This window comes from Triticum aestivum, chromosome 4A (assembly GCF_018294505.1).
Source record: "Triticum aestivum cultivar Chinese Spring chromosome 4A, IWGSC CS RefSeq v2.1, whole genome shotgun sequence".
NCBI classification, from domain to species: domain Eukaryota; kingdom Viridiplantae; phylum Streptophyta; class Magnoliopsida; order Poales; family Poaceae; genus Triticum; species Triticum aestivum.
This window is the reverse complement of record NC_057803.1, coordinates 589,200,808-589,210,078: the sequence shown is the minus strand read 5'-3', so window position 1 is coordinate 589,210,078 and position 9,271 is coordinate 589,200,808. Positions and strand designations below refer to the sequence as shown.

The 9,271-nt window shown below is 41.6% G+C and overlaps 1 pseudogene; it reads right to left on the bottom strand.

Moving 5' to 3' along the window:
• Positions 1-896: 896 nt before the first annotated feature.
• On the bottom strand, positions 897-4,416 carry LOC123083956 (uncharacterized; annotated as a pseudogene).
• Between the last annotated feature and the right edge of the window lie 4,855 nt (positions 4,417-9,271).

Sequence of the window (9,271 nt, the reverse complement as noted above, 5' to 3'; positions counted from 1 at the left end):
TGGATCACTAAAATGTAAAATGAAGAGTCTTGAGCTTAAAGCTTTAGCCAATCCTTTGTCCTTAATATCTTGAAGGAGTTCCCACATCCTTTAGTCCATGCCACTCCATTGTTGAACTTATCTGAAACATACTAGATAAAAGTGTTAGTCCAACAAGAGATATGTTGACATCAATTATCAAAACCACCTGGGGAGCACTTGTGCTTTCAAGGGTGGGCTCAAAGTTTACGCCAAGAAAACTAAACGCTACTCTGAAGAAAAAATATGATCATCTCCAAATCAATTTGTCCAAATAAGCTCAAACTTTCCCAGATTACTACTGTGAACATGTACTATTTAACTGATTTTTTTCAGATTTTTTGAAAAACATGAATTTTTGAACAAAAACTTGAATCTGTTTAGCAAAAATAGCCCTTATCTCATAATCCGGCCGTCAAAATAAGCTCAAACTTTCTCAGATTACTACTGGGAACATGTACTATTTAACTGAATTTTTTTCAGATTTTTTGAAAAATATTAATGTTTCAAGAAAAACTTGAATCTGTTTAGCAAAAATAGCCCTTATCTCATAATCCAGTCATCCAAATATGCTCACACTTTCCCAGATCCATAGATCAAGTACAGTTCACACCCGTAAACTAGTAGCATGATTGACAAAGTTTCATACAGTTCACACACCCATAGATCAAGTACTTGAGAAGCAACAAAAAAAGACAAAAACAACGATATTGGTGTTGCGTGTTGCTTCTTAGCTGATACTAGTAGTTGCAGAACACCTCCACACCAAAATCCAAGAGACAAACTACAAGCCATCTGTCAAAATGAGCACAATATTTAGTGATATAGTAAGGCATCCTCAAGTGACTCAGCACTAGTAGGAAAACAGAGGCATACCTCTAAGAAATCACATTATACTCAGGAGGCAAATGTCCTTTCTGATGTTTCTTTTTTTGGAATCGTATCATAATTTGATCATCGGGAATACTTCTGAATATCCTTTTCTCACAATAGCAAACCATTAAATCAGTAAGCTAATCATCTGATATCTTATTGCGCAAATCAGTTTTGATGATCTTCATTGCTGAAAATATCCTCTCGGCCGATGAAGTTGCCACTGGAAGAATCAATGTCAACTCGATGAGGCGATATACCAATTGGAAAGTTCTATGTTTTGTTGTTTGAACCATCAACCGAGCAAGGGTAGAAACATCTGGACATGCATTAAATTCCTCACTTCTCCTAATATTTGTAAGGAATGTTGGAAGCTCATATCTTAGCAACAACTGTTCAGCTTGTGTAAAACCACAACATAAATTTCAGCAAGCTGTATAAGCTTGTCAATGTTAAACTTTGAGAAGTTGTTTGCCGGATTAAGACAAGACATGAAATCCACTAACTCGGTGTTAGCTTCATTGAATCGATGATTCATCTCAGTGGGAGTTGCATCAATAGCAACATTGAATATGCTAACCTTGAAATAATGATGTCGAGTCACCTTATTCTTGGAACGAACAGATTGCCCCATAGCTCCAACAAGATCATCCATATTTGGCACCTCAATGCCATGTTCCTCACAAAAGTTATTTGCTTGGTCACATAATGACTCATACCCATTGTCCCTCATATTTTGCAAAGCTTCTTTCACATCCAAGATCAAACGAAGGGCTTCAACAACGTCTTGATTCTTCCTTTGCAAAGTTTGTGATAGCATATTTGTGATGTTCAACAAGTTTATCAAGAATAGCATGATGAACACAAATTGAAAGCATTCCATTTGTACAATCAAACCTGAAGCTCCACCTTGAGAAGAGTGTTCTCGGGCATCGTCCACCACAATTGCTAGCACATCCACCACTGCATTCCACATTGTGTAGATACGAAGCAAGGTTCTAAGATGTGAGCCCCAACGAGTAGCTCTTGGTCTAGCAAGGTTAGTTTCTTGATGTAAACCAGTTCCAGATGATATCTTACCATTCTCCATCAATTCTATCAAGTTGTCATGATGCTTTGCAAGCAATGCATCTTTTCTTTTGCAAGATGAACCTACTTGAGTCACTATCAAGGGAAGATAGTTAAAAAAATCAGCAATAACTGGACAACACTGAGCCACTGTGACAACCACCAATTGCAACTGATGAGCAAAACAATGAACAAAGAAAGCATATGGACACTCGTCACGAATTAGCTTTTGCAAACCATTGAATTCTCCTCTCATATTTGAAGCCCCATCATAACCCTGTCCACGGATCCTATTAATAGGCAAGACATGGTACTTTAACACACCAAGCAATGCTTCTTTAATTCAGGCTGATGTACAATCTGTGATGTGCTTAATAGCAAGAAATCTCTCCTGAAGCTCCCCATGATCATCCAAAAATCTGCACATTTGAAAAGCTACAAATTAAAAGAAGAGAAACGAACAACAATGACAAATAAAAGCTATGCAAATTCGTATGCATTACCTCAAAATCATTGCCATTTGCTCCTTTATTGAGCAATCTCTAGCCTCATCAACAAGTATCGAAAATTTCTTATCTCCAACCTCATTCTTGATGACTTTGGTTACCTCCATTGCACAACATGTAGCAAGGTCCTTTTGAATATCTGAACATATCATTAGTGCATTACCTTGCCCCTTATCAAATGCATCTTTCACATCTTTATTCTTGTCCTTGTACCAATCCAAGAACTCCCTGAAATTGCCTTTGTTGATGGAATTGGAGGACTCATCATGTCCACGAAAAGCTTCCCCTTGAGCTATGAGATACCTTGCACAATCCAATGATGCAGTCAAGCGGATTTTATATTTTATTTCAGCCTCTTTATTGTAAACTCGGAGTTTGGTACCCACATTGGCCCTTTGATTGTTGAAATCATCACTCAAGCCCTTAGCGATGTTGTGGTAACTAGATGGACCACCAACATGTTTCTGAAAATTTGCCAAAGCTGTTTTCCAACGTTTGTATCCACCTATTGTAAATACATCATTGCCAAATCTAGTGGCCTGTGATGGATTCTTGAAAAGAAAACAAGGGAAACAAAAGGCAGCCTCCTTTTTCTCACTATATTCCAACCAATCGAACCTATCTAGCCATTGGGGTTGAAAAGATCTCCAAATTTTACCTTCCAATCCCACTTCAAATTTGTGCCCGCTAGCTTTGTTTCTTCCTTTCAACAAATAAGCTCTTCTCAGTTCACTTTGAATTTCAGGGACATAATCTTCTATTGGTATTCGATCAGTCGGATCACCAAAAATCTGACTCGGATGGAATTCTAGTATCTAATGCCTTGGTGGTTGGTTTGTGCTCTCATTAGTTGGGGGATTGGTACTCTCATTTGTGCGAGGGGTAGTGGTCTCATCGGCTGGGGGATCAAGACTCCCATTTGTTGTAGGGGGGATAGTGCTCTCATCGACATCGGTATAGGGATTAGTGCTCTCATTTGTTGGAGTTGGGTGAATTAAGTTCTCAACTGGGGCTGGTTGAACAACAACATCAATTGGGGGAGTATTGGGTTCAGGAACAACGGGGGATGCGTTTGAATTGCTTGCAAACCAACTGTGCAAAGTCCTCTTTCTCTTCATTTCTACAAACAAGAATAAAGATGGATACATGGATTAATTTTAGGATGTTAACAACCACCACCAACAGCCACTGTACATCTACTATGAATCAGTAATCAATTGGTAGCTAAACAATTTACTACAGTATATAGCTAGGCAGCTACCTAAGTCTAAAAATCTGAAAAACTAAAATTGAATCAAGTGAATCAACCTTCATACTTTCAGAGCAGAGCAGCGGCGGCGGCACTGGCCGGACTACGCCGAAGCCTGGACACGTTGACCAGATGCTGGTCGTCGACGAGCAAGAGGCCGACCAAGCCCCCAAATCCACGGCCTCGCCGTTGCCGCCGGATCAGACGAGGATGCCACCGGGCGCGGTGTTGGGGAGGGGATGAGCAGCCCTTGGGGATGAGCACCGTCGTTGGAGACTGGGGTTGATTGGGATGAGCACGCGATGAAGAGATTCCGGCGGCCGGCGGCGGCTAGGGCACATGAGACATGGCGGGCGAGGGCGGCTCACGAGCGGGTGGTCTCTGCCTCCGTCTCTCTCACTAGAACGAACGAGGTTGCCTGGTGCGAGCGAACATGTGGTGTCCGGCTGGGCTGAAGTCCAATATTTAGCTGGGCTGGGCCCTTAAGAGTAGTAGTAAAAAAATTGCATCGCTGGAGGGGGGGCTCGAGCGTGTTAAAGCCCCCCCCCCCAGTAGATTCGCCGTTGTTCGCGACCATGACGGGTCGATTATATTCTCAGCCTGCCGTTGCTTGTGGTCATGCGCGGACCCATTGCATGCCAAGCTAGCTGCGTTGATGGAAGGCATTGCGCTGTCAATCCAGCGGACGGAGCTGCCGGTCATTGTGGAGTGCGACAGCTTACAAGCAGTCATGTTGATCAACGCTACAGGCCAAGATCGTTCGCAATATGCCATGGTGGTCCGGAGGTGAAGAGACTCTTGGGTGAAAGGGAGTGTCGTATTATTCATATTTCTCGAGAGCAGAATAATGTAAGTCATGTGTTAGCAAACTTTGGGAGAACGGAGGCTCGCACTGTGGTCTGGCTCCGTTCTGGCCCTGATAATATCCCTAGGTTGTGTAGGGAGGAACTCCTTTGCTCTTGAGTTATATAAACTCCTTTTACCCCTGCAAAAAAAATGAATATTTTTGCATTCTACAAAAAAATGCAATTTCAGTGCAAAGTTATGTGCAAGTTTTCTTATAAAACTTCATTATTTTAATTTGATTTTAGTTTAATATTAATAGTAATGCTACTAATTCTTTTCTTATTAGTATTTTTTGTGAAAAAATCGCTATTATATGCTTATGTTTGCATATTTTAAAAAGCGTAACTTATGTGTATATATTGTGCAAATTTTGTTATTGTTTACTTAAGTTTTATTTTTCATTTTTTTCTTATTAAAGGGTAATACCAATGCCACTAGTTCTTTCTTCCTTAGAAAACCTCTTTGTTTTGATTTTGTTTTATTTTTTATTTAAGTTTATTTCTTCTTAAAGGGTAATATCAAAACCCTCAATTCATTCTTTCATAGAAAACTTCATTATTTTGATTTTGATTGCATTTTTATTTTATTTTATTTTCTTTCTTAAAGGGTAATACCAAAACCACTAACTCATTCTTTCGTAGAAAACTCATTATTTGTTTTTGTTTTATTTCACTAATTCATTCCTTCTTAGAAATTTTTCCTTTTTGTGAAAATTTCACTATTATATGTCTATTCTGGCATATTATAAGAAAACACAATTTTTATGTAAATAATGTGCAAATTTTGCCATTATTTGTTCGTTATTTTCCATTTTCTTTTGATTTATATATTTTCATTTGTCTTTAACGGTAATACCAAAGCCAGTAATTTATTTTCTTAACAGAATTTTAACAATGTCATTTTTAAAGATAATACAATTTCTATCGGCTTCTCGTCGGTCACAGAGATAGTAGCAGGAAGAGGCGTGACAACACACCGTGTCCATGGTAGAGCCAGTGTATTTTAAAATGAGAGAAGGACGCCACTAAGATAGCCCATTTGAATCTTTGATGTTGATCTTGCTATTGTTTTAGCGAGTGGGCACGTCCTGAACGCACGGGCATCTGCACCCACTTTTGAAAAAAAATGCATTTTAAGTATGTTTTAAAATGCCAGAAAATATAAAAGAAAATTTCATGCATACATGTTGCCAAATGTGTGTGGGTGGCACAAAGTTTTGTGAAAAAAGGTCTTTTTTGGTTTGCCTCCACAAAAAAGACAAATTTTAGTGCTTCTAAATAGCGTTTCACGACACAATTTTTATCTTTTTTGCACAGGCCATAAAAAAAATTATTTTTCCGTGAAACTTTATACACCCACATATAAACATGGAGACGTACCCGTGCAATCTTTTTCAGATTTTTTTAGCATTTGGAAATGTGTTTTTCAAAGTAGGTTCATATGTACCCGGGTTCATCCATGCACTTCCCTTATTTTAGCTGATTATAATTCAAAATGAAATTCAAATTTCAAAAGTTTCAAAGCTTAATGAATAGCATATATGACAATTAATGTATGTACTAGTACGTAAGAAAAAAGTTATAGTATGTCCTTTGAATTTTGAGATGACACACTCAAAAAATGTAAAGAGAATTATTAACCGAATTACCTTATGGTCTTGCTCGCCATCAAACTCTTAACTGCCGGCCTCAGTTCCAGCGTCTTATTTAATTGATTGACCGATAAAAATCACATGTGAAGTTGCTTGTTGCTCTACTAACAAAACACCGATCTGCGGCATCGATCCTAATAAGCTGTACATTTTCTCCATCAGAATTTCGTAGAAACTTTTGAGAAGTTAGTAGAATCATTTGCCAGTGCTGCCACGTCTTTGCCGTCGCAGATGCTTTCTCTTTCAAAGCTCCATCATCTCCAAATACTGATGCTCTCTAGGCGTTGCTGTTGTTTTCCTCTTCCCGATACTTCCTGCTGATTCTGCAGCTGCTGGCCCTGCATCCTGACCCGAAGCTCTGAAAGCATCGCGTATGCATTCATTCAGAGATCGATCAATGCAAAGTGTAATCTATCTGTGTGTGTGTCTATACTATACGTGCATGGCCGCATGCTGGCTCGCTTCCGCTCAGAGTGAGGGAGGGGCTGGCTGTTCGATGCAGCCATGCATGCGTGCTCGCTACCTTCAGGTCCGCATAGGCATGTGGTCCGTCAGGCGGTGCCCGGGGCTTCCACAGGGATGCGGTGCCGGTGCCAGACTGTGGGGCGGAAAGCGGTGGAGGAAGTTCCTCCTGTGGCCGCTGAGGTGGAAGGACCAGCGGCGGCATGCGAGGGACAAAGCGCGGTGGTCGGGCGTCGAGGGGCTGCTCGATCCGATCTTGCTGGAGCTCGAGATTGATCTTGGTGATGATTAACTGAGTGATCTGTACGGTCATACTACTACTCCCTCCGTTCCATAATATAGTGTAAATAGCTTTTTTCAAAAGTCAAACCTCATCAATTTACATATAGAATGCCAAACATGTATCATTAAATTCATCATAAGACGTAGCTTTATATTTTATATATTTGATGTTATAGGTATAAATAGTTTTCTTTATAAAATCAGTCAAAATTTGTAGAGATTGATTTTTCCAAAAAATTATAGACTACATTTTGAAATGGAGGGAGTAATATTTAGACGAGCCTTAGTTTAAGGTGGAAAGTACATCCAGTCTAACTTGACTCGCAAATGTTGTTAAACGGAGCCATTTGCTTAGGCCCTCCACTATGTGATCGGTGTCACATTTCTACAAAGCAAACCACGTATGGACAAATTGTATTCAAACATTTTTTAGGACCGGGCACATAACGTAGAAGATTTGGCATCGTCCAGTTTGGATCCACATACATATAAACAAGTAATATAGGAGCCCAACTTACCTAACGACCAACGTCTCAGGCTGTTTCTTTGTCTGAGAAAAGACAGCGGCTCGCTTAGTTTATTGGCTCCGCGAATATGGCATCGGAGCAAATTTGATGCATCGATGCCTAAAGTTCTTAGCTTGGCACCGGTTGGGCAACGTAGGGCATTGATGCCAGATGGTCAAAAAGTAAATTTGGCACCATTTTGGCCTACATTGTGGAAGGTCTTATACTCCTTCCATTTTTTTAATACAATGCTATTATTAAAATTACAATTTGCACTTATATAAGAGCATACATAGTCGGATCTCTTAAACCCGCCCCGTACGTCCGGGCGAAGTCGCCCGGTCACTGTCTGGTCATGATTTTTTTTTTACCCAAACAGCCTCCTCAAATGACCCTCAAACGCCCGGGCTGATCGACACCCCTCATATCCAGCCCAAATATGGGACGGATATGGGGGCGCCTGGGCACGCCCGCCAACCCCGCAGCAGGCCATAGCGGTCCCACCTGCAGCGACTGAAGCTCCTCCCTCTCTCATCGGTGCAACCAAATTTTAGTCCCACATCATCGGGTGAGGCGGACACCCCCCGGCCTAAATAGCTACGCGAGCGGATGGGGGCAAGCTTGGCTGTTGTTGTGTAGGTCTATCAATTCTCGCATGTGTGATAGACATAAATTTGACACTAGATTGCATTTCATTGACTAATGATTGTGCATCAAGTGTCAAGTTTGTCTCGATCATATACGTTCATAACCCTACTATAATGACAGTAGATTTTTATTTTATTTTGATGCATAGACACATAGTGATACAAAAAAAGCCGACGCCAATGTTCCCTATGTGAAGGAGATAGACTCTGACTATGAATTTTCTATGTGATAAAGATAGAAGATTCATACTAAGAGTCCATATTCTTAACAAAGGATGCAATGATGCCAGAACTGTTGGGGAACGTAGCAGAAATTCAAAATTTTCCTACGTGTCACCAAGATCTATCTATGGAGAGACCAGCAACGAGTAGAAAGAGAGTGCATCTACATACCCTTGTAGATCGCTAAGCGGAAGCGTTCAAGTGAACGGGGTTGAAGGAGTCGTTCTCGTCGTGATTCAAATCACCGATGATCAAGTGCCGAACGCACGGCACCTCCGCGTTCAACACACGTACAGCCCGGTGACGTCTCCCACGCCTTGATCCAGCAAGGAGAGAGGGAGAGGTTGAGGAAGACTCCATCCAACAGCAGCACAACGGCGTGGTGGTGGTGGAGGAGCGTGGCAATCCAGCAGGGCTTCGCCAAGCACCATGAGAGAGGAGGAGTAGGGAGAGAGGTAGGGCTGTGCCAGAACTTCGTGTTGAAGCTCCCATGCGCCTCCCCACTATATATAGGGGTGGAGGGGCTGGTTTCTTGCCCTCCAAGTCCATTGGGGCGTTGGCCAAGGTGGGAGGAAAGAAATCCCATTATTTCCTTCCCCACCGATTGTTATCCCCCCTTTTTAGGGATCTTGATCTTATCCCTTCGGGATATGATCTTATTCCTTCTAAGGGGGGATCTTGGTGCGCCTTGACCAGGGGTGTGGGGCCTTGCCCCCACTACCCACGTCCATGTGGGCCCCCCATGCAGGTGGGCCCCACTCCGGAACCTTCTAGAACCTTCCCGGTACAATACCGAAAAATCCCGAACATTTTCCGGTGGCCAAAATAGGACTTCGCATATATAAATCTTTACCTCCGGACCATTCCGGAATTCCTCGTGACGTCCGGGATCTCATCCGGGACTCCGAACAACATTCGGTAACCACATACAAACTTCCTTT